Below are 26,420 nucleotides of genomic sequence, written 5' to 3'. Positions count from 1 at the left end.
AAACAATACAACTCCTCCGCTGCGAGTAAAAATAGGTAGGGTGAAATTGGATCACCCTAAGCCCCCTCGACGGCCTGAACTCCTCCTGCTTGCGCCCATTCCCGAGTAAAATAAAAGACACTGACTTAACACAAAGCATCATTTTCCTGACCCAACTGCTAGCAAAGCCCATCTTCAACATGACAACCTCCAAATATTCCCACTCCACCCGATCATATGCCTTCACAATGTCCACTTTAAGGGCACATTGGGATCTGTTTTTACTCCTCGATCCTTCATGAAATGCAGGCACTCAAATGCCGCAATAATATTGTTGGTAATAAGCCTTCCAGGGACAAACACGGACTGCGCGGGAGAGATTAACTCCGGTAAGATCTTTTTCGGCCGGTTAGCATGCACTTTTGATACAATCTTATAGCTTACATTGCACAAACTACATCATGCCCTGGGGGTGCTCCTAACCAGCGCTTCAGGCGTCGACTGGCGATACGGGCTCTCGCTAGTGGCGCGGCGCGGGCCAGCCCACCAACAGACTCATCAAGCAAACGTGAAGAAACAATAAAGAAACTAATCGTAATTGAAAAATTGGTATGAGATGGCTGAGATTCGAACCGAGAACCACCCCATTCGCAGATTAATGCATTAACCACTAGACCAATCTAGTTCTTCTGTCTAGTTGTATAAAACCGTCCCATTTAACGTTTTCTTTAGTAAGAACCAATATAAATTCTCTTGAAAAAAGAAAAGGTAAATTTGAAAACAAGATCATCTATTTTTAGGAAGTCATGAATTTTGAAGGAAAGTTCATCGACTTTTCTAAGAAGTTCACTGATTTTGGAAAAAAGTTCATCGGTTTTGAAAAGAGTTCAATGGTTTTGAAAAGAGTTCACCGATTTTAAAAAAAATCATCAATTTGGAAAAGAGTTCATTGATTTCGAAAAAGAGTTCATCGATTTCGAAAAAGAGTTCATCAATTTTGAATAAGAATTCATCGATCTTAAAAAACAGTTCATCGATTTGAAAAAAGAGTTCATCAATTTTCAAAAAGAGTTCATCGATTTTGAAAAAAGAGTTCATCGATTTCAAAAAAAAAAAACAGTTCATGAATTTGAAAAAGGTCCATCGGATTTAGAAAAAAAATCAAGAAATTGAAAAAGTTAACGCATTTAACAAAGAACGAGAAATTAAAGAGAAAAGGAAAAAAGAAAAAAGAAGAAGGAAGAGGGTGTAAATGAACACATGCGATCTGATTGTCCTGTTGGTTACTGCGACTTAAATAGAACGAAGAAGTCGTGGGTTCAATTCACCCACACTTGTGGACGCAACAGGCGCCGTCTAGGATTTGCCAGCGCCCTGACCATATGTCCCAATAAATAGGTACAAATATGGGCTCATAGCGGACATTTTGCACATCCGCGGGCCAAATTAGCGGATGAGACTTGCCTGCTCTCCGCGCGTGTGCCCATCCGTGCTCCCGCGTATGTGATTTGATTTGATTGGAACAAAATAAGGCCCAACTCCACCTCCTTAAAATCAGGAGGGAGATAATTAGATTAAAAAAGAAAAAAGAAAAAAGACAGCCGTAGGATAAAATGGAAGCACGGACAGGAGCAGGCAAGCCGGATCCCAAATTAGCCTATCGTGGTAAACCCCCGGGGCCAATCGGAGCGCGGCATTTGATCGAGCTCTCTCCGCCACTACCCGGATGCCTGCATACGTGGCGGTCCAAGCCCCACCCCACCGCTCGGCTATTTGCCGGCCACCACGCATCTGCCGCTCCCTGGACTCGACTCCTCTCGTCTCGGTTGGGGGGAGAGAGAGAGCAGAGAAGACAGGGAGGGGCGAAGAGGCCGTCTGCGAATTTGAGGATTTTCCTCTCCCTCTCTTTCTTTTGTTCGTAGCCGTCTGGATATGCTACCGCTGGCACACGGGAGACAGCACGAATCGGGCGCGGCCGCCGCTACCTGAGCTGGAGGAGGATGTTTGATTGCAACGGCGAATCCCAGCAGCAGGTGCGTCCGCCGCCTCCCTCTTCTCTGCTCTGTTCTAATTTGCGTTCTCCTCACACGGTTAGATCTGCTATGTGTTCACGACGTGTCATGTATGTTGCGTTCTAGGTTTAGATGTGGTGGTTTGAGAAGGGATAGGAGATGCTTTCCATGGAGGTCTGAGCGTGGTTGCGCAGCAGAGCAAGTCATTTTGACATCTCTATGTTTTTTTTTTTTGACGGGGGAGCAGTCATGGTTTACTACTAGTACTAGTTACGGATGTAGCCGGTAAGACTGCCTATTGCTTCGAGGAGTACTGGAATGCTGCGCCACGTGCTTGAGAGGGGAAAAAGCACAACAAATATTTTGTATGTGTGTAGTGTTGCTGCAATCTGGCTATCTGAAAATGACCCCATTTTAGCACCAGTTTTCATACCTACCTGAAAATGACCCCATTTCAAGCTCTATATGGTTTTCCACCTCTCATGGTAGCTGAGTCTACACTACCTGACTCCATTTGTGAGGACAGTGAGAACTTATTACAAAACAGAGAGCTAGCAATGGAAGTGATCAAGAAAAAATTGCTGAAAGCTCAAGACAGAATGAAGTACTTTGCTGATAAGAAGAGAACTGACGGGCAATTCCAAGTGGGTGACATGGCCAATCTCAAGCTTCAACCCTACAGGCACACCTGTCAATATTGAGCTACTGTCATTAGGTGTCAAGCAAGGGGGAAGACGTATTCAGAAGAAGAAGGCGTAAAGGTGTGGCGGGAAGTTTGAATAGATAGGCGGTTCCAGTGTGGGCTTGCGTGTGTTTAGCGAGCCTTGGGCTGCGTGTAATGAGGACAACATATAAGCTGAAGAGGAGGGCCGTTCGGGGTATCGTTGAAATGATAATTTGAATTCTAGCTTATCTCTCTATCTCTCTATCTCTGGTTGCGTCTGCATCTCTCCCACCTGCTTATCTTCTTCCTCCGCCCAACCTCGCCGGCGACGAGCCCCAAATCCGGCAGCCTCCTTCGGCCAAAGGCAAGGGCGTGACAATCTGGTATCAGAGCAACCGATCCGTGGCTCGTTTCCGCTAATCTCGAGAGCATACTCGGCAAATTCTGAGGCGACGGTCTCCGGTCACCCTAGGGTTCGATCGGTGTAATCCCTGACCTGAGGTGGGTTGCTTTAGAGAGGAAGGACACGACGGTGTTCAAACCCAGCGCCCAGACGAAGCACATCACGCGCGAAATGGAGTTATTCCAGGTGCGCATGTTGAAGGAATTCGCGGAGATACGCGCAGAGCAGAGCAAATTGGCCAAGATGGTGGAGATCTGCGACCGATTGGAGGCGCTGGATGCGAAATTGGAGGAGCAGTCTCAGTGCCTGGATCAGGTGCAGGTGAAGGTAAACCTCTCCTGCGACACCTTGGGCAAGGTTCAGCAAGAGCAAGTTCAGTCGGCGAAGCACAGCGCTACGGCAGCAGTGTGGGGACCCCGACTCATAAGTCGAGATCACCGAATGCACGTGTACAGTGATCCCAGAGATCAATGCTCACTGAACACACAGAAGCTGAATAACAAGAGTCTTACATCCATACATACCGTCTTACACAAATTATGACCATTATGGTCAAGTCTTACATTGATAAAGCCTTAAGGGCTGAACATCAAATGAAACATTAGCAGCGGAAATCTTCGTCGATTAAGTAGAACCCATGCCATCTGCCTTAACCCTACAGGCATTCTGACTGAGAAGCGTCCTAGTTCGCGTGTTCGTCACCAAAGAACTCTTCCTCGAACTCATGCTCTTCCATGCCTGGTCAATTAAATAACCAGTGCAAGCCAATGAGTACTTTGAATGTACTCGCAAGCAACCCATGATTTGGTTCAAAGTAACAATGCAATTGTACAACAAGTAAGCAACCTAGCTTCAAGCTGGTTGAGATGTCGTATCAACTTGTGAGATATGCATCAATGAACATGGGTAACCTTGAGAACAGGTTACAGACATCAACATAAATAGAGTTTGAATCAATGCCATTTCATTCAACATGTCAAGTCACCACCTTGACACAAACAGTTCTCTTTCACACACACATGCACCGAGATTGTAAAATTTCTGGACATAGTTTAAGTAGCACTTCCCAACTGTCCATGACCGTGGACACGGCAATTTGAATAGTTTGACACTCTGCAGAGGTTGCGCACTTTACCCACAAGATCCGGGAAGCTTTCGTGTCATCCACGGTCCCGCAGTACCTCAAGTACTCCGGGGAAGCACCCGATCATTACCTTTCCCTAGACGACACTAACATAGGGTCCACTCGTTGATACACGGCCCTCGTGTATAAGCAAAAGATCGTGGGACTCTGCCCTTTTCACATTATCACACATACACGAAGGGACCAACGGTGTGTTCGGTGCCCTGTGAAAACTGTGATGGCCGCCTATCCAAGCACGACCCCGTCCCGAGAGTGACCTCAAGTCACCCCCGTCACTAGTATTGTGGGCACCATGCTAGTATCAGCCTAAGTAATCAATAATGCCCCATCCCATAAAGGGGTAGAGTGGTTGCACATGTTTGGTTGAGACGGTAATCACACATAAATCTAATCCATCATTTTACACACACACCAAAGCTCTCTTCGGTACACCACTTCTTCCTCAAGTGGTGACATTAGTTCAACATCTCCCAAGGGTATTAGGGGCACCCGATGAGGTTTTCAAAAGAATGTAACCACGAAGAGTTCATGGTACACATGCATCATTATGCATCAACTAGTCTCTTGACATTGCATTTATGAACAAGGTAAAGTCATGAGTAGGGGTATGCACCATGTGGTGGTTCACAACAAGTTACCACCGTCATATTTCATCATCATGCAATCGGAAAACGGGTACCGATGAACAAGGGGGGTGTCATGGTCAAAGGGCTGCTTGCCTTGATTGGCTTGGTCTTCAAGGTCTTCAAATCCTTCTCTTTCTTCTTCTTCAGCAACTTCGTCAAATACGGGATCTAATCGTCGCAAGAAAATAACGGAAAAATAAGACAATAATAAAAACAGAAAAGTCAAAGTGCTCAGAAAAATGTCAACTTATTTTTGTAAAATACTAGGAGGAAAACTAAGAAGGGGAAAATTCCTAGTTTTGGATTTGAAGTTAGGGAGACAAGAGTAGTGGATTTTCAAACAGAGATTTTATTGTTCAAATTTGAACAGTACAGAAAAGTGTAATGGATGTGTATGAAAATTACATCAATAAATAGGTGGGATTATTCTAAGATTTTAGGAGTTGGAATTATTGCATTTGGATAAATATTTCATCCTGTGGAATTATTTGAAGATTAACAGAAAAGAAAAAGGAGAAGGGGCACTGTGCCTGCTGGGCCAGAACAACCGTAGCGCAGCGGGCCCAGAGGGAATTCAGCCCGCGCGAGGCCGCCACGTCGAAGGCGTAAAGGCGAATACGCCTTCAGCCGACGCAGCGAACTGGTACGCGCGCGCGTGCGTTTTAAACCTGACTGGTGGGGCCCACCCGTCAGAGTGTGAGGCTGACCGACGGGCCCCACGGCCGTCGTCGTCAACCTTGGGCCAGAGAGGGAGGCGAGCTCACCGGCGTCGCTGCACGGCATGGCAGGGCAAACGGATGGCACCGACGTGCTCAGCGTCGAGTCGCCGACCTGGTGGAGCTGAAGGGGGTCGTTGGGGTGGCCTGGTTTGCCGGCGACGAGATCACGCGGCGGAGGAGCCTCGGGCGTCGACGGCTCCGGCCGTTTCCGGCTGCAAACGAAGCGGGAAGAAGAGGGGAAAGGGTCAGTGGACCGCGGCGGTTTCAGATCAAGGCCAAACGGGGGCAGTGGAGGCCTGTACCTCGCGAACTCTGACGAGCTGAAGCGGCGGAGCTCGAGCTCTCCGGAGACGAACTGGGGATGTAGGGGGTGTATTGGGTGGTGCAGAGAGTGAGTGGTGAGGGAAGAACGGCACGGGGAGGCTTTATATAGCCGCGCGATGGTCCACCGTGGACTCGTGCGTCGGCGAGCTCGTTGCCGTCGCCATGGGTCACGGGGGCCTGTTTGTGCGTGTCTGGGGTGCTCGTGGGGTTGGTCCATAGCGAGCGGGTGAAGAGAGAGAGAGCAGGAGGAGGGCCAGGGGCATCGCGCGTGTGAGCGTGCTCACTGGTGCGCTCGGGCGGCCGACGCGTGTGCGAGCTGGGGCAAGAGGAGGGAGAAGGAGGAGGGGGACAGGGGTTTAGCGTGACGCAGACGCCGAGGCACCTCGTCGGGCGCGCTGGGAGGCCCGAGGTGGCCGGAGGTGGTTGGCAGGGGGCGGCTACAGTGCCTGGCCGCACTGTAGCGCGCTCTGGAGCGTGCAAATGGCATGCCATGGCATTTTATATGCCTTGTGGGCACGACCACTGATGTCTGGCTGCCCTAGGGGGCAGTAAAGAAGAGGGGAGGGGCATTGGGTGCCCTGGAGAGCCAGTAGGAGAGGAGTGGGGTTGAGAGAGAGGGGGAAATGGGCTGTCCAGAGGGGTAAATGAGGTGGTTTCACCCCTCAATCATTGAGTTGAGATGCTGCCATAGTTACTGGAGGTAGAAGAGGGGTCAGGAGCAGTTGTGGTACAAAGTTGAGCTCAAGGAGAATAGTGGAAGGGGTCAAAATGATGATTTTGGAAAAATGTCAGAAGGTGTTTGTTGCTGGTTTGGGCAAGAAGATGAACTCCTCTTGTCATGAGGCTTGACAGGGTCAAATGGCATGAGATAATAATAGGTTCCACCAAGATTGAGTCCATTTGGGCAAAGTTTCCAATGCAAGTTTTGTAAACCCTAGAAATCAACATAAATGAGTTTTCCAAGATCTAGACATGCAAAACTATTCTCCTTGATGCACCACTTGCTGTAGTGTCATCATTTAGGGTTTAGAACATGCCCACAAAGGTTGAGAGCAAAAGGAGAAAGTTGACAATGTAAAGTTGTTCAAATTTGATTATGGACAGAGAGGGTTTTGAGGCACTTTGATCAAGATATCATTTTCTCCAACTTGCTCCATTTGGTCTAGATGCATAATTAGACCATTGGAGCATGTGCACCAAGTTTGAGAACATTTGGACATGTTTGGCAATGTAAAGTTGCTCAAACTTTAAAATGGACAGAAATGGTTTTGAGGGGATTTGATGATGTTATCTTGTTCTTCAAGACATGAGGCTTGCCAAGATCACCAGATAGGGCATTTGTGACATGCTAGAATTTTCTTCGAATTTTTAGAGAATATTTCCTTTGTAAATATTTCAAAAGCTTGAAATACCCAAAAAGAGTTTTTGAGGGGTTTGACCAATATTTTGAACATGACCATGTGTTGAAACTCTTATATATGAACAATATATGTCCACAGAGTTTCCCTAAATTTTCACAAATATTTTTAAAGCATTAAAATAATTTTAACCTATTAAAGACCATTTCTGGCCTAAAGAAAAAGCCTTTAAATAAAATAGCAGAATAACTTTTAAAATTATACTTTTGTGGTTTTTGGGAGTCCTATACCTAATAGGAGTCAAACATACTCTTTGAAAGATTTTTCATACCCCAAATCAAGTACTTGCAGTGCAAACCTCAATTCAGGGGTTTTTGGAAAACTAAATTTAGAAAATACTTTTTGTTCAAATTATTTTTGTAAGAAAATTCTATATTGTACTATACACATGGTATGATCATTGGGCAGAAGTTTTGGATCAAGTAAATGAAGTATAGAAGGTGGAGCTATGTTGACCTTTATGAGCACTTGAAATCACACAAAAGGAAAATCCAATCCAAATAAGAGCCAAACAATGCAAAAGTTTTTGCCAAACCACATCTTATCATGATTTATTAGCTTAAGTGTTGTGGCATGAAAATCAGGGTGTGACAGACCTACCCCCCTTACAAGAAGCTCGTCCCCGAGATTTCCAAACTAGGCGCGGAAGGGAATACGAAAACTTAGGTTTGGGGTAGTCTTCACGTCCTCATACTGCTTCTGCTTCCGAGTGGTGCTCCACTGAACCTTGAAGTACTTGATGGCGTGGCTTCGTGTATGACGTCCTGCTTGATCCAGATTGCAATTGGGGTCTCTCGCGTAAGTCATATTGGGCTGGAGGTCGATGGCTCGGTGGTCCATGTCCTTGTTAGTGATTGGGCTAGTTGGGAAGTCAGATACTTCCAGTGTGGTGTAATGGGGAAAATGATGCGCACAGTGGGTAACTCAGGTGGTGACTCCAGCTGGTAGCTGTCTACTCTTCGTCTTGAAGTGATCTCGGAGGGGGCCGATAAATCTTGATGTGAGCTTCCTCTTTTTTTTCATGGAAATGTTTGGTTCCTTCGAGAGGAGTGGTTTGCAAATACACACGGTCTTCGACGAGGAAGTTCACTTATTAAAGATGGTAGTTGGTATAGTTCTTCCTCCTTGACATGGTGGTCTTCAGATGTTCCCTAACCAGCTGAATGGTTCTTCTTCCATCTTCGGGTAGACAAGTAGGTCATTAAATAAAGATGACAACCATCTTGTCCAAGTACTCCATGAAGACTTGTCCATGGGGTACATAAAGTGGGATGCGACACTGATGGTGGTCACGGTTGAGTATTGGCCAAGGTCTTCTCGATCTAGAGCCAAATCCTGTGGTCATGATCCGACCATGTCGTGGCTTGGTAGGGCTTAAGGGTTTCAAGGATTTTAGTGTGCGAGTAAACGTATGTCATCTTATCCTTGAGCACAGTTTTTGAGATGCCAATTGTTCTATCTAGTCTTCCAAACAAATCACATCATACTCCCGAAAGAAACATCATGTATAGGTCAACTCCAATCATCACTCATGCTATTTATATCCTCATGGCTCCCAAGAGGAGGTCTTAACAAAATCATACATGTCTACTATCTCCAAACTCATGTGTATGGCTATTCTCATGTAAAAATCCATGGGTAGAACATACAACTGCCAAACTTGAAAATGACAATCCAACTGCTTAACCTATTCTTCCAAGGTCAAAGATAGTGCATCTTTATCCTAAGGAAACACGTCGTATGCCACTCCAAGATCTTGTTTCCTTCCTATGAATCAACTCCAACATCTCATTAACTTCCATCAATCGCTACGTAATCCATTTATTCTACAAATCCAATGTCTATGGTGTTCCACCCGATCTTCTAATGTCCTATGATCCCTAAGTACTTGAAAGGGTTGTCCTTACTATAGTCAGTCCACCAATTCCCATTATCATGGTCAAGTAAACTCCAAGGCCAGGCTTATATAGATCCCTAAATCAACTCCGACAATTAATCCAATCTCATGTCACATGAGAATTCCTACATGTTCCCCCATGTCTTTATCGTAATGGCAACTATATCCTATCAACATCCCCTGGCTAAGTCAAATCCTTATACTTCCAAGAATTTCAGCTTGCAATCATAGTTGTCCTACTAAATCCAATTTACTCCAGGATGAGATTGAAACAATGGGGATCAGTGGATGAGTACAGAAACAAGTTTCACCAATTGGTGTACAACATCAAGCTGTATGAGCCTTCCTGAAGTGATACACTGTTGGTGACCAGATTTATCATGGGTCGGAAGGAAGAATTGAGAGCTGGAGCGGAAATGCAATTGCCTGACTCAATACATCGGGCTGCACTGTATGCTCTCATTCAGGAAAGACCGTTGAGCCAAAGTAAAAGCAGTCGATCCAGTCATTGTTTTTAAGGCGTCCCTAAGGCGTCGCTTAGGCGACGCCTAGGCGTCAGGGCGCCCCCAGGCTACAAGGCGTCGGCCTTGCCTTACGTGCATGCCTAAGGCGTCCGCCTTAGTCCATAGGGCGTCCAAGGCGTCCGCCTAGGCGCCATTCTTCCCGCCTTAGGCAAATGAAGACGCCTTAGACAGGGCAGGGAGTTCAGGCGGGAAACAGAGCTCTGGGCGGGAAGAGAAGGGCGGGAAACAGAGTCTGGGCGCCAACAGTTACTAGCAGGGGGAGAGAGAGCCCTAACCAGTTTCAGTTTTCCCCCAACCCCACCTCTGGCGGCTGGATCTGAGCTTCTCCCCCTCCTCTCCAGCAACTTCTCCCCCTCCTCTCCGGCTGCTTCTCCCCCTCCTCTCCAGCAGATCCGCCTCCCCCTCCTCTCCAGCAGATCCGCCTCCCCCTCCTCTCCAGGACAGCAGGCAGCAGCAAGCAACCATCACCTACCTCTCCTGCAGTTGCCTACCAAATTCTGCTCAATTCTACTACTTAGAACTCTCTAAGGCGTCGCCTTGCCTTGTGCCTTAGCGCTTAGGCAGTGAGGCGCCCCCCCAGCGCCTTGCCTCGCCTTACCGCCTTAAAAACATAGGATCCAGTGTGCAGAAAGGATTCTCTAACAAGCAGGATAACGGATCAGAAGTGGCACCATGAGAACTATGGAGGGCCAGGCAGTTGAAGGAGTATAGAAGAGCAAATGGGCTATGTTACAGTTGTGGAGAGAAGTACACTCCTGGACATGTGTGCAGCAGCATTGCTAACAATACTGCACAGTTGAAGGCAACAGAATGTGTAGATCCTCATCAAATGATTTCTGATGCTGTGTTAGATGCCTTGTTGGAGGAGCAGCCAGAGGAGTGTGCTACTATTTCTGTGCAAGCCTTGTCTGGAGCTTCACATCCTAAGACCATACAGTTCAGGGCACTGATTGGGAACCAAGTGGTACTGATACTGTTAGATTCAGGCAGCACATATACGTTTGTTGATCAAGCTCTTTTCGACAGAGTGAAGTTAACACCAGAAGCCTTACCTGCACCCTTGTCAGTTAAAGTGGCAAACGGTGAAAAGCTACAGTGCTCTGAATATGTGCCAAATTTGACTTGGTGGATACAGGGTCACAACTTCACCAATGAAATGATAGTATTGCAGCTGGGAGGATATGATATCATACTGGGCATGGACTGGTTGGAGAAATGGGGAGTGATGCAATGTCAATGGGCTGAAAAATGGATCCAGTTTGATTATCAGGGACAAACTGTGAAGTTACAAGGAGTGTTACCAGCTGAAAACAAACAATTACTTGAAATTCCAGTGGAACAAGTGGTTAAGTGGGATAAAGGCAATGATATTATGGCAGTTGCCTTAATACAACCAGTATGGGATAAAAATGCAAAGGATGAGGTGCATGCACCAATTAAAGAAGTCCTGCAGGAGTATTCTGATGTGTTTAGTGAGCCAGAAACCCTACCTTCCCATAGACACATTGACCATGTGATTAATCTGGTACCTGGAGCTGTTCCTGTTAACAACAGACCATATAGATACTCTCCTCTTCAAAAGGATGAAATTGAACGACAAGTGGATGAAATGTTAAAGGCAGGGTTGATCACACCAAGCCTAAGCCCTTTTGCTTCTCCAGTCCTGTTGGTTAAGAAAAAGGATGGATCATGGAGGTTCTGTGTGGACTATAGGAAGCTGAATGCTCTAACAATCAAGAGCAGATTTCCTTTACCAGTGATAGATGAGCTGTTAGATGAGCTGGGTGGGGCTAAATGGTTTTCAAAGCTGGATTTAAGGGCTGAGTACCATCAGATCAGAATGCTACCTGAGGATGAATACAAATCAACTTTCAAAACACATCATGGACAGTTCCAGTTCAGAGTAATTCCTTTTGGGTTAGCAACAACACCTGGTACTTTTCAGTGTGTGATGAATTTCTTGTTTCCTGGCAGAAAATGTGTGCTGGTGTTTATGGATGATATACTTGTGTTCAGTTTCACCTTGGAAGGTCACTTGAAACATTTAAGGGAAGTGTTGATTGTACTCAGGGGTAATCACTTTTATGTGAAAGAGAGCAAATGTTCCTTTGGACAGCAGTCCTTAGAATATCTTGGGCATATTATATCAGACAAAGGAGTGGCCACGGATCCCTCAAAAACTTCTGCTATGTTAGAATGGCCAGTACCTAACAATGTTACAGTGCTGAGGGGGTTCCTAGGCCTGACTGGCTATTATAGGAAATTTGTGCAGAACTATGGGATATTGGCTAAACCATTAACTTTGTTGTTGAAGAAACAGGCTTTCCAATGGACACCTGAAGCTCAAGTAGCTTTTGAACAAATGAAACAGGCCATGGCATCTACTCTTGTGCTGGCTCCAGTAGCTTTTTACAGCAAGGCTTTAGGCATTAAAAACTAGAAGCTCTCCATATACGAGGAAGAGTTCTTGGCTATAATGATGGCCATTGATAAGTGGAGAACTTACTTGTCCAGAGGTCCTTTTGTTATCACGACAGATCATCAGAGTCTGTGTCACCTAGGAGATCAAGTGCTAACTTCTGAGTTACAGAGAAAAGCTATGACCAAATTGGTGGGGTTACAGTTCAGCATTCAGTACAAGAAGGGGGTAGAGAACACTGTGGCAGATGCTCTTTCTAGGGTAGCTCACATTTTTCCAATGCAAGCTGTGTATACCTCTCAACCTGTCTGGATACAAGAAGTGTTGAACTCATATACTGTAGATTCTGAAGCTCAGGAAATGTTGCAGAAGCTGGTTTTAGATTCTTCTTCCTGTCCAGGTTTCTAGTTGCACAAGGGACTGCTTAAGCACAATGATCAAATATGGATAGGAGCAAATACTGGTCTGTAAACCAGACTGATACAAGCTTTCCATTCTTCTCCTGGGGGGCATTCAGGGATTTTGCCTACTTATTTCAGAGTTAAGCAACTGTTTCATTGGCAGGGCATGAAAGAAGACATTGAAAATTTTGTCAAGCAGTGTGCTGTGTGTCAACAAGCAAAACATGAGTTATGTAAATCACCTAGTATGTTGCAACCCCTGCCTATTCCTGAAGGGCCTTGGCACTCTATAAGTACGGACTTCATTGAGGTGTTACCAAAATCTGAAGGCTACAGTTCTATCTTAGTAGTGGTAGATAGATTCACTAAAGTCAGTCACTTCATACCCCTCAAACATCCTTTTACTGCTGCTAGAGTTGCCAAGGCTTTCCTACACAATGTGGTCAGGTTGCATGGCTTGCCACTGTCAATAGTGTCTGACAGGGATAAAATATTTACCAGTTCTTTTTGGAAGGAGCTGTTCAGAGTGTGGGGTACTGAATTGCAAATGAGCACATCCTATCATCCTCAAACTGATGGTCAAACTGAGGGTAAACCAGTGTTTAGAAATGTACCTAAGATGTGCAGTTCATGATTGTCCTGCCAAATGGAAAAATTGGTTACCTTAAGCAGAGTTCTGGTACAATTCTACATTCCACTCCTCACTAGGCTGTACTCCTTACAAAGCATTATATGGACATGATCCCAACATTGGACAGTGGGCTGGTAATCACTCTTCTCTTAATGAGGATGTTCATAGTTGGCTCACTACTCATATAGAACACACTAGCAGACTGAAAGAACATCTGCACAGAGCACAAGTGAAGTACAATCACTACTAACAAGAACAGGTCTCCTAGAGAATTTTCAGAAGGAGAACAAGTGTATCTGAGACTGCAGCCTTATGCACAATCTTTAGTAGTTAACAGGCCCTGTCCTAAGTTGGCATTGAAATACTTTGGTCCGTTCAAAGTTATAGCAAAAATTGGAGCTGTTGCTTACAAGCTAGAATTGCCCAAAGGAAGTCAGGTTCATCCAGTGTTCCATGTCTCACAATTGAAGTCTCATGTGCCAGACCACACACCAGTGTTCACTGTGCTGCCCAAGCCTCTGGATTTATCAGTACCAGGAGTGCTGCCTGAACAGATCATGGACAGACGATTGGTCAAGAAAGGCAATGCGGCCCATTTGCAAGTGCTGATCAAATGGACGCCAGTACCAGAGCCATATGCTACTTGGGAAGATTATGAAGTGTTGAAAGCACGGTTCCCGGATGCACCAGCCTGGGGACCAGCTGGTTCTCAAGGGGAGGGCAATGTCGGTATTGAGCTACTGTCATTAGGTGTCAAGCAAGGGGGAAGACGTATTCAGAAGAAGGCGTAAAGGTGTGACGGGAGGTTTGAATAGATAGGCGGTTCCAGTGTGGGCTTGCGTGTGTTTAGCGGGCCTTGGGCCATGTGTAATGAGGACAACATATAAGCTGACCGAGGAGGGCCGTTTGGGGTATCGTTGAAATGACATTTGAATTCTAGCTTATTTCTCTCTCTCTCTCTCTTTCTCTCTCTCTCTCTCTCTCTCTCTCTCTTTCGTTGCGTCTGCATCTCTCCCACCTGCTTATCCTCTTCCTCCGTCCAACCTCGCCGGCGACGAGCCCCAAGTCTGGCGGCCTCCTTTGGCCAAAGGCAAGGGCGTGACAATCTCACTCAGTCTCCATAAACACCTGAAACTCCATTCCAAATTTTATGGCCCCTTCAGAGTGCTGCTATAAATTGGGAACACTACATATAAATTGTTCCTTCCAGAAGGGTGTCAACTACAGCATAGCTTCCGTGTCAGGCAGCTCCATAAGCATGTCAGCCCTCATGTCATACCAACTCGTCACTTGCCTCTAGTGGATGAGAATGGACTGATCAAAATGGAGCCAGAAAAGGTACTGGAAAGGAAATTGATTCCCAGACCACAGGGGAACATCAGTATTCCTGTTGTATGTTTGCTAGTCAAATGGGCGAACAAGTCGATCAAAGCAGCAACATGGGAGGACTCAACATTTGTACAAATTTTTTCCCCTCCTTTCAGCCTTGAGGACAAGCATTGTCCCAATTGGGGGGTATTCTCAGGTTCGGGACTAAATCAACTGAAGAATAGTGACACTTCTACTGTCTCCACGTGATGCTCCTGAGGTCGCGCTTGACGTTCATCCTTGATCGTAGGGCTCACGTCGCTTGATACCAGTTCGCCCGTTTATGTTCATTGTCAGTCGTTGATCGAAGATCGGACGCTACACCACCTCTCTCACATCATTGTTCAGCATATGTCAACGTCGACTGGTTGCCTTTGCTTTCTGTTTTAGCTTTTCACCTGCTTACGACTGTAATGGCTATAAAGCCGCCATTTCTTTGCGTTTGAGGCCAACTTTATGTAGTTGTGTAATTGAGTTGTAATCGTAACCGACTGTGGCGTGCTACAGTGCCCGAATTTTCTACTCCCTCCGTCCCAAAATAAGTGTCTCAAGCTTAGTACAACTTTGTACTAGAGCTAGTACAAAGTTGAGACACTTATTTTGAGACGGAGGAAGTATTTCGCAATAGAAACCCTAGCAACTCGAGCCAATTTGCACTAAAATCTTCTAAGTTCCTTCTTTCACAATATAATCCAGTCAGTAGCTAGCCATGCCCTAACAGAGAGAGAGAGAGAGAGCGATAGAGGTAGGTGGGAAGAATAGGAAGACCAGAAAGGGATTTGCTACAGTCTTCTTCGATGCCTCACTCCTCTACGCTTTTGACTTAAGTACTAGTTACATTCGCTAGGCCTGAACCCCACACGCAGGTGATTACTCTTGTTTGAGAGAGAGATAGAGGCAGGTGGGATGAACAGGAAGAACAGAAGGGCATTGAGACAAGTGCATATTTCAACCCCAAACTCATGCCCTAGTCTAATTTACAACCCCAAACTCCAATACCGTCTAGACTAGGGCATGAGTTCGGGGTTGAAATATGCACTTCTCTCAAGGGGCAGTCTTCTCCGATGCCTCACTCCTCTACTCAATTGGCTTAAGTACTTGTTACATTAGTGTCCTAGTTGATTAAGCAACTTCATTAGGAAAGAGTCCAGTCAGTTTAGAGATCGTATTAGAATTTGAATAGATTTATTGGCTTGTTTTGAACTGGATTACATGTTCTTTATTCTCCCTGAATATTCGTGGTCTTTTATGCATTTTGAGAATATTAATATTTCATCAAATTACAAATTTAAAGAGAGGCAGGTGATAGAGTTTGCGATTTGCTAAATTTATGATGTGAGACTAAAAAACAGTAACAACATAGTCCCAAACAAGTTAGGGTAGGCTAGAGGTGAAACCCATAAGATCTCGTGATTAACTCATTGTTCTGGCATATGGATAGCAAGCTTCCACGCACCCCTATCCATGGGAAGCTCTTTGGTGATATTCCAATCCTTCAGATATCTCTTTACGGACTCCTCCCATGTCAAGTTTGATCTACCCCGACCTCTCTTGACATTATCAACACACTTTAGCCGCCCGCTGTGCACTGGAGCTTCCGGAGGTCTGCGTTGAATATGCCCAAACCATCTCAGATGATGTTGGACAAGCTTCTCTTCAATTGGTGCTACCCCAACTCTATCTCATATATCATCATTCCGGACTCGGTCCTTCCTTGTGTGGCCACACATCCATCTCAACATGCGCATCTCCACCACACCTAATTGTTGAACATGTTGCCTTTTAGTCGGCCAACACTCAGTGCCATACGACATTGCGGGTCGAACCGCCGTCCTATAGAACTTGCCTTTTAGTTTTTGTGGCACTTTCTTGTCACAGAGAATGCCAGAAGCTTGGTGCCACTTCATCTTTCCGGCTTTGATTTGATGGTTCACATCTTCATCAATACACCCATCCTTCTGCATTATTGACCCTAAATATCGAAAGGTGTCCTTGCGAGGCACCATCTGCCCATCAAGGCTAACCTCCTCCTCCTTGTGCCCAGTAGTACTGAAACCGCACCTCGTGTACTCGGTTTTAGTTCTTCTAAGCCTAAAACCTCTCAATTTCAAGGCTTGTCTCCATAACTCTAACTTCCTATGACCCCCATCCGAGTATTGTTGACTAGCACCACATCATCCGCAAAGAGCATACACCATGGGATATCTCCTTGTATATCCCTTGTGACCTCATCTATCACCAAAGCAAAAAAGATAAGGCCTCAAAGATGACCCCTGGTGCAGTCCTATTTTAATCGGGAAGTCATCAGTGTCGCCATCACTTGTTCGAACACTTGCCTCAACATTATTGTACATGTCCTTAATGAGGCTAGTGTACTTTGCTGTGACTTTGTATTTTCTCCAAGGCCCACCTCATGACATTCCGCAGTATCTTAACATAGGCCTTCTCCAAGTTAATGAGCACCATATGCAGGTCCTTCTTTTGCTCCATGTATCTCTCCATAAGTTGTCGTACCAAGAAAATGGTTTCCATGGTCGACCACCCAGGCATGAAACCGAACTGATTTTTGGTCACACTTGTCATTCTTCTTAAGCGGTGCTCAATGACTCTCTCCCATAGCTTCATTGTATGGCTCATCAGGTTAATTCTACGGTCATTAGTACAACTCTGAACACCCCCTTATTCTTGAAGATTGGTACTAATATACTCTGTCTCCATCCTTCTGGCACTTGTTTGCCTGAAAAATGAGGTTGAAATGCTTAGTTAGCCATACTATCGCTATATCCCCGAGGCCTCTTCACACCTCAATGGGGATACAAGCAGGGCCCATCGCCTTTCCTCCTTTCATCCTTTTTAAAGCCTCATTGACCTCATACTCCTGGATTCGCCGCACAAAATGCTTGCCGGTATCATCAAAGGAGTCGTCTAGTTCAATGGTAGAACTATCATTCTCCCCATTGAACAACTTATGTTGAGGGACAACACTCTCTCCAGGTATCACCTTACAGTCTAGGCACACACGCCTATCTTCTCTTCTTGAGAGGATGAAATAAATCTAGCTAGAGTGTCGACCACTACTAAAAGTCACTAGATGTGATCCTCTCTTTTTAAAGAGGGTGTTAGCTACGATCATGTCGTAGGCTAGAGCAAAGCTTAAGACATCTTCTCCTTCTTGATTCCTGATGCCATAGCCAAAGCCCCCATGCATCCCTTCAAAACATGTGTTAGATGTACCCACGTGGCCATTGAGGTCTCCTCCTATGAAGAGCTTCTCGCCAATCGTACACTTCTAACCATGTCCTCCAGGCCTCCCAGTACTCCCTCTTGGTGTTCTCATTGTGGCCTACTTGTGGGGCATACACGTTGATAACATTGAGAACTAAGTCCCCAACTACCAGCTTGACCAGGATAATCCGGTCCCCACGTCTCTTTATGTCTACCGCTCCATACTTGAGGCTCTTGTTGATCAAGATGCCTATGCCATTTTTGTTTGCAACCGTGCCCGTGTACCACAGCTTGAAGCCGGTATCTTCCACCTCCTTCGCCTTCTGTCTCCCCCATTTGGTTTCTTGGACGCAAAGGATATGAACACCTCTCCGCACCGCTGCATCAACTAGCTCCCGAAGCTTCCCTGTTAGGGACCCTACATTCCAGCTACCTAAGCGGATCCTCCTAGACTCGGCTAGCTTCCTTACCCTTCGCACTCGTCGAGTCAAATGTGAAGATCCTTGCTCATTTTCCACTACATCTGGGCGCCGATGTAGCGCGTCACTAAGGATGCGAGGACCTGATCCTCGCTTACTTGCCACCGTATCCAGATCAAGATACGGCGCGCCATCGAGGGGATGACGGCCCGGCCCTTGCCCATTTGACACCACACCCGGGTTCCGATGTGGCACGTCGCTGAGAGGGTTACGCCTCTTTTGGGTTTTATCTCCATAAGAGTGGCTGAGTTTTGACGTTGTCTCGCCAAGCCTATCACAACCCTCCTCCATATGATGCTCAAATTAATTTTGATTAGCGATGCAGAGGCACTGCTACTTTTTATCCAGATGATTTAGTCTTTGGTTTTGAAATGCAGGTAGGGGATGGAATCTGGGCTGAACTCAGGGAGAATGAAGACCATATAACACCTTGCCCCAAGGATACGAAGGATAGTAGATCAATCTGTGTTCGAGACCAGAAGAAGAATGATGATGAAGCAGCTAGTGTTGTGGGCCTTACTGAATGTACTTCATGGGGTCAAACTGAACATCCTGGTTTGGAAAAGCAGGCTGCCACTGAGGCTAGTGGACATTATTCAGCTACACAACTTGACATAGAATCCTGGCCTGACCTGCCTCTCCTGAGCACTACATTTGATAGAAACTACAATGACGATAATATAGCATCAACATATTTGGATTTCAATTCTGCATCTAGTACAAAAAGTTACCAGAAGCGTGTCAGGTTTGTTTCATTATTTAACATTTCTACATTCAAACATGCCACACATGTAGGAAAAAAAAGGTAAAGACACAATACTTTCAAAACAAATTATATATCTTTCGTTAGCCCATATACAGTGCAGCTGGATGGTGAACCTGAAATGTTTGGCAATGAGCATGAAGAAAAGAGCAACAACTTTCTCGACTGTGACTGGGGCAATATTGGAGATTTTGATGATTTTGACTACTTGTTTAGGTAAGGTTGGAAATCAAATGAAACAATAAGTATGGTTAGTTGGAATGATACTATTACCGGTTTAATAAACTTATAGCTTGATGTGGTTCTGCAGCAACACTGAAGCCTTATTTGGAAATGAGATGATTGTTAATGGCAGTGATTTCCTTGTTACGAGTTCAGATGTGGTTGACGGTACTGTACAATCAATCCCCTTTCCGGTATGTATATGTAGTACTCGGATCTTTTATTGCTAATTTTCATTTCCTCTGTAGCATTGAGCTCTTTCTTATCAATGCGACTTGATTGCTTTACAGCGTATACCATTAAATAAGCAACCATCTTCTGATTGTGGATCTTCTTCGGTTCTGATTAATTGTACTCCCAATAAAATAGCCAAACAAGAAATCAAGGTACATGGCTAAATGCATTGACATGCCTAGCAACCACCTCTTGCTCGCTCTTGTATATACGATATGACTTTTGGGGGGTAGTAGATGTTACAGGCAGGTATTGGGGGCAGCACTATAGCCGCAGGCCCAGACCTGCCACACAGTCCGTAACCACAATACCAACAGGTGGGCCTTAGGCAGGACATGGCTAATCCTTGGCGGCCAAGAAGTCCAAGTTTATCCCTAGGAAATATATTTCTATTAGGAAGTTGTCTTTACTTTCCAAACGGTTAGGATCTGGTTTGCTTTCCAAGTTTTGTGATCTCTCTGTTCTATATAAAGAGAGGATAGTTTGTATTAGGATTATCAATCAAGAAATAGAGAAAATTGCCTTGAGAGTTCAGAGCCTCCAGCGTCACGGCAGGGGACGAGCCCCTACATGCGCCTAAGGGCGAACCTCGCTATCCCCTCTAATCAGATCCCAGTTCCCACCTCCAACTCCACGCACGTAACAGCAGATGCTAGTGCTAATGTATGCTGAGTGTAAAATTGTCTGGGTAGTGATTATTCTCGAAAACTAAATCAGACCAGTAATTGTGTATGTGCAATGCACATTAATATTAAGCAAGATATTAATTGTATTGCACACTAATATTAGGCAAGATATAAATTGCATATTAATATTCGGTAGGATGTAATTACCTGGTTAATGCTGACATTGATATTAGGCATGCTTTTAATTAGTGGAGGGTGTTAAACATGTTTAATGCTAAAAACGTTTAACGCTAAACACCGGAGCCGCGTAGACCGTTGGATAGATGCGGTTGAACAGGTGAGATTTGTCGGATCTCCGCAACTCGCTTTTTTTATTTTGGTATAGATATTGAAGGTGGTAGCTAGCCATGTGATGCATATGCTCATCTTTTATAAATGAATTCATCTCCATCTTTCATGATGATCTAGAAAATTGTTTTCTTCACATGGTTGCTATCCTTTGTAAACATATAAATTAACACATATAAGAGTGTCAATTGTCCAGTATAGTGATTTTTAATCACTTATTCACTTCATAGCTATCATTTATTTTTCACTTGCAATTTAGAGTTCTTTTGAACTGGCCTGAATGGAGCTGATGGTCATATCCTGATAAATTTGGCTATACCAATCTGATATCTGTTATCCAGCCTAAGGCTCGAATAGTTGATGTTCACCAGAAAAGTAACAACAACAACAACAAAGCTTATCCCAAACAAGTTGGGGTAGGCTAGAGGTGAAACCCATAAGATCTCGCGACCAACTCATGGCTCTGGCACATGGATAGCAAGCTTCCACGCACCTCTGAACAGAAGATGCTACTTGTAATGTATGCTGTTTTTCTATACATGTATTCAGTTGATCCTCTCTGGATTCATCCTGTATGACATTTTTTCCCCTCCTATTGGGAACTGTCTTCACTACTATAATTGCCGTTTTGATAACCTAGAATTTATATGTAGTTTAAAATTGGTCAAAACAATAGGTACTTGGTTACATCTTGTTTCAGTGAGTGACCTGGCTCGTTACAACCCAGTATAAATGTGGCACTTTTGTAGGGAGATGTAGAGAAGAGACCAATGAAATCACAAAGAAAACCAGATGAAGGAAGCAAAAGTAAAACATCCAACAATACAAGTGGTTTCTCCCAGAACCAAGGACACCAGCAACCAGACAGTTTGCATTCATTATCCGAACCTCCTGTCCAGCATTTTCAGACTCGTCAATATGCACTGCTCCACGATAGCAAGAATATGGAGCAATTTCAAGATGCTATTCAGCTTGCATTCCCTGGCTATGGATGTCCTGCATATCCGTGTCCTACCATTCTGGCGGTGTCAAATATTCAGGCTGAAGGCCATCAGACAAACCCAAAGGCTGCATGTTACCAAACTTCAGTAGATCCTCTGAAGCAATCAAGTTCCACAGAAAAGCCACAAGATATGCCATCAAGGGCACTGATGATGACACCCCAGGAAAAGATTGAAAAGCTTAGGCGCCGGCAACAACAACAAGCCCTGAGAGCTATTCAACAACAGCAGCAGCAATTTCGTCAAGAGGGTTCGGGCAGGGACACTTTGGTACCTCGAGCATACTCCCGAAAGAAGAACTCAGATTCATTAGGGAGTTCAGGTATCATAGACGAAAATGCACCAGAGCAGACTTCAGCTTGTCGTAAAGAGATTCATAAGAATTCTGGAATTCCTAATGATCCCTTTATAGAGGAAAAAATATATTATGAGCTTAAAGATGCCCTTGGGAAGGTCATTTCTTTATTCTTTCTGTAAAACGTTATTGATGTTCATGTGTTGAGTGAAACACTTTTCAGTTGCAGGATTTGGTCTTATGAAAATGAAATTGATTAATATTTTATTCCTTGTGCAGCTGGATGCTAGAACTCGACTCTGCATTCGAGACAGTCTGCTTCGATTGGCTCAGAGTTCCTCGCAGAGACAAATTGCTGGTGACAGAACTAGCAGTAACAAGACTAAAAGAGATGAAGATGAAGTTTCAGAAAATGACTCATCCAACAGGAGAAAAAGGTATATTGCTTAATGCCAAAGTGGGTTAGTACTCCCTCCATTCCAGGAAAAGAGTGTATATAACCCCCGCAACTATCACATTTTGGACAGATAACCCCTCACGTCCACAAGCATCATGTTTTGGACAGATAACCCCCTCACGTCCAAAACCGGGATCTTAATTGCCTCAACTATCTAAAACCAGGCAAATCACCCCCTCCAAACTGTTTTGGCAAGTGATTTTGCCCACATGGCACGCTGACCAGATTTTTTTGTTTGACTTACACTGCCATCCCATCTCATGACTCACATGTCAGTGTAATCAATTGTTTCTTTAAAAAACCTGTTTTTTCTTTCCTCAAGACACATCAATGGAGCTGCACATGTCCGCATCTCCCGCGACTCCGTTGCGTGCTCCCCCGACGAGACCGTGGCGCATGCCGGTGAGGAAAACTAGCAGCAGGGTACTCGATCGTCCATCTCAAGAGTCAAGACACGCGTTTAGCTGGCACGGCCCCTAGTCTCTGACTCCATGGAGCTTGCCATCCCGCCGCTACACAATCCGAGTAGGCCAGCGCGGGAGTCCACCTGATACTGCCGTCGGCGTATTCCTATTACGCGCACCTCCACACAGCGCTATGGCAGAAGTGTTGTGCTGCCGCCTTCCCCATAGTCAGCATGCACAGTGGCCCCGATGTCCGTGGGAATGCCGAGGGCCGAGGTGCATGACCGCTTGCTGCGCGCGTCCGGATGACAAGTGTCGGCGACTTTGGGCGCCGCTAAATCCTATCAAGCAGGCCGCAAGTGTCGGGATGACAATACCTGCACAATCGTCATGAAGTTTTCTGCAAAGAAGAAGCGGCAGGGTCCCCAACGCGCTGCTCGTCCGGAGATGTTGTGGCGATGGCGACGCGCCGCTACACCACCTCTGCGTCGCCCTGCGCAGGTACTGTGGGGGCGTTCGAGCGGGCACCTCTGAAGACTCTTGTGCCGTGGAGCAGTGGCTATCCTACGCCCTCGGCCATGGCATTCAAGAACTCCACCTCCGAACGAGCACATGCAATGATGACATGATCTGCACGTCTCTTGTGCTGCTCCTTCTCACGTCCATCTCATGTCCCTTGAGACGCAGGCCATGAGCAACATCATCACTTTTTTCTCTGGCTCCATACAATGGCCGAACTGATGCACGTGGCCTGTGACCGGACAACGGACATCATTGGGAAACAAGCTCCGAATGTTGTTCTGCAACGCGAAGCTTCCCATGGGATGGACGCAGGTGGAGCCCGAAAACAATGGCTCGTGTGGGATGGGGTGACACGTCCTGCTGTGGATAGTTTCCGCTGCTGTCACAACAGTCGGCGGCCTCGATCGTGACTCCGTGCCTGGACATGGCGCCCCCTCCTTCGCTTCGCTACGCCTCCGGCAAGCTCTCGACGCGCTCCCAGCTCAGCGCATGGCCTCACCCAGTGCAGCAGAGCTTTTCCATGTCTCCTCGCTGCCACGTTTGCAAAACCATCATCAAGAACCACTTACCAGGGCATGAGGGGATGATTTGCCTGGTTTTGGATAGTTGAGGGGATTAAAATCCCGGTTTCGGAAGTGAGGGGGTGAATAAGGTGCACACACATTTCAAGAATCAAGTTTGACCATCAGTTTAACCAACAAAATGTGGGTTATGTGCGCCAACATTTTTATTTTCATTAGTATAATTTTGAAGTCACATAACTTATAGTGTTGGTCTAGTTGATGGTCAAAGTTAAATCTTGAAATGTGTCCTGGTATGTAGGGGTTATTGGTGACTCCACTGTGATTCTAGATCTAACATCTAGCTCAAGCAGACTTGCCCTGACAGATTGTATAGCTAGGCATGTATATATGCCCTGATAGATTGTATAACTAGGCAGACTTGCTGTACTGTCTTTATAAAATTGGGGTCCTATTTATTATTTACCGAAAAAGGCTTTCGCCCCGCTTTATAAATAAAGCAAACCGCCAAAGAGCACACATACAAAGTCAAGTCCACACACACACACCCAAGTCTCACAATAAGGTACAAAGGTTCTGCTGAGGGCACAGCTCAACAAGCCCAGAAATAAAAACCAGAAAAAACGGATGAAGAAAGCGCCTAGTCTGGTTCCGCCGGCGGCGGCGACAGACGGACAGCCATCAAGCGGAGGTCGGCGATGAAGGCGGAGATGGTGTCGCGGTCCGGAGGGCGGCTAAGCGGCCGCCAAAGCTGCAAGAAACCCGAAAGTTTGAAGAGAGCGTCAGTAGCCCGTCGAAGAGGAGTGCGCTGAATCACAAGCTTATTGCGGATCGTCCAGAGGGTCCAGGCGAGGACCCCAATCTCAAGCCACCTAATGTGGCGAGAAGACAGGGGGGACATCTGGAGTTCGGCAAATAAGTCTGGAAAGTTGGTGTGGCACCAATTTCCACCGACCGCCTCGCGAAAGCAGCTCCAGATGAACTGAGCGGACACGCAGGAGAAGAAAATGTGGTTCGAGTCTTCGGGGACCCCACAAAGCGGGCAGATGCCAGTACCCGGGCCATTTCGCTTGCGCACCTCCACCCCGGACGGGACCTGACCGCGAATCCATTGCCACTTGAAGATACGGATCTTCAAGGGCAGGCGGATGGACCACACCGTCGATAGGGGGAGGGGGGCGGAAGAGGGGGCGATGGCCAGGTATTATTTTATGTAATTCATACAAAATACGTGTTATTCTGCTGAAGAAAAAGGGGAAAGAAAAGAAAATAAAAGAAGGGCAAAGAAGGCTCGAAACATGCCATGATAGTTGCTGTTTCAATTAAGTTCAACTTCAACTATAATGATTTTAGTTTTGTTTAAAATACCAAATTTGACCAACATATCAGAATTGCTTAGCTTGAAAAATGCAAAGAAAAGAAAACTTGTATATCAATGCCCAAAAATATCAAAATTGTTGGGGTTTGAGTAAAAAAAGAAATTAAACTAGTTAAATAGGAAATCTTATCATGTTTCTTGAAGTAACATATGTTTTGTAAAGGATATACATTTCATTGGTTCTTACTTAGCTCTAGGAAATCCTTGGTTAGAAGTGTTCCTTTGGCATGGACATTTTGATGATATGGACACTTTGGTGTGCTTGAGGCAACAGGCAAATATTCCCCTGAAATTTGGAAGCTCTAGGTATTTACTGGTGTAGTTGGACCATGCATCGTTGTTGGCTGATACAAGAAGATTCAGAAAAGGGACTGCCACGTAAATAAATACAACCATGTCCACATGTAAGATGCTCTGAAATTCCTTCATAACCCTAGCAAGTAACTGAAAGGATCTGAACTTCACATGCTCCTAGGTCAAGCCTAAGGTCATGTCGTGTGTGTCTTCTTTTGTGGCATGTAAACAGCAAGCTACCTTTTGTGCATTTTTTATACTAGTTAATAGTACTTTTTTCTGGAGTATTCACAATGGCACATCCTTGTATCTGGATATCAGATCTCTGGTGAAGGAAGCAGAAACAGACACCAATCCAATTGATCGAATTGTAGCCCATTTGCTGTTTCATAGACCATGTTCGACGGTTGCAACACTTGCAAAGGAAGAAATTGCATCCTTGACTCTGATGTCACTTGAAGCTGGTGAATATGTTATTATCTATATCTCTAGACTACTAGCATGAGATCTACGTGTAAAACAAACAAACATGATGGCTTGAATATTGCAATATTTTGCAGATTCCAAGATGCCTGGGGCCACGCCTGGGCGGCCATCAGGAGATCAACAGACTGCGCAGGAAATGGCAATTCAGCCTTCAGTGTAAAGGATGTGTGTTCAGAGTTTACTCAAATGATAGTAAAATAGGAATTCTGTATTTGCATTTTGATACGCCCGTTTCCCCTGGATGGTTGATCTTTCTCCATAGAGTACGCAGCTAGAGACCAACGTGACATCCGAATGGTACCCTACTTCTATAGATAGCGGCAGCAGCGTCCCGCAGGTCTTTGTACTGTATTTTATAGCACGTTTGCCGTTTTCAGGCTTTTTGACCCCTTTGCATCAGATCCAGCAAGAATTGCATGCACTAGACCAATGTGGACTTGTCGAGATGAAAGTGAGACTGGAATCGTGTATGGAGCTCTAAGACAGCTGCTCTGTACTTATTTTTGGGGGTAAAATACGCCCGCGCTAAAGTTCACTTATGTCATTGTATTTTCGAAGGTGCAAGTTATGGTCATTTTGGTTGACGGAATTATTTCGTATTCTCTATAAACAAATATAAGATGTTTTTCAAATCTG

General features: G+C 45.4%; 1 pseudogene; it reads left to right on the top strand.

The window, feature by feature from the left end:
• Positions 1–1,735: 1,735 nt before the first annotated feature.
• Positions 1,736–26,333, top strand: LOC119276009 (annotated as a pseudogene).
• Positions 26,334–26,420: the final 87 nt, after the last annotated feature.

This window comes from Triticum dicoccoides, chromosome 3B (genome assembly GCF_002162155.2).
Source record: "Triticum dicoccoides isolate Atlit2015 ecotype Zavitan chromosome 3B, WEW_v2.0, whole genome shotgun sequence".
Lineage (NCBI taxonomy): Eukaryota > Viridiplantae > Streptophyta > Magnoliopsida > Poales > Poaceae > Triticum > Triticum dicoccoides.
This window is presented reverse-complemented; position numbering and strand designations above follow the sequence as displayed.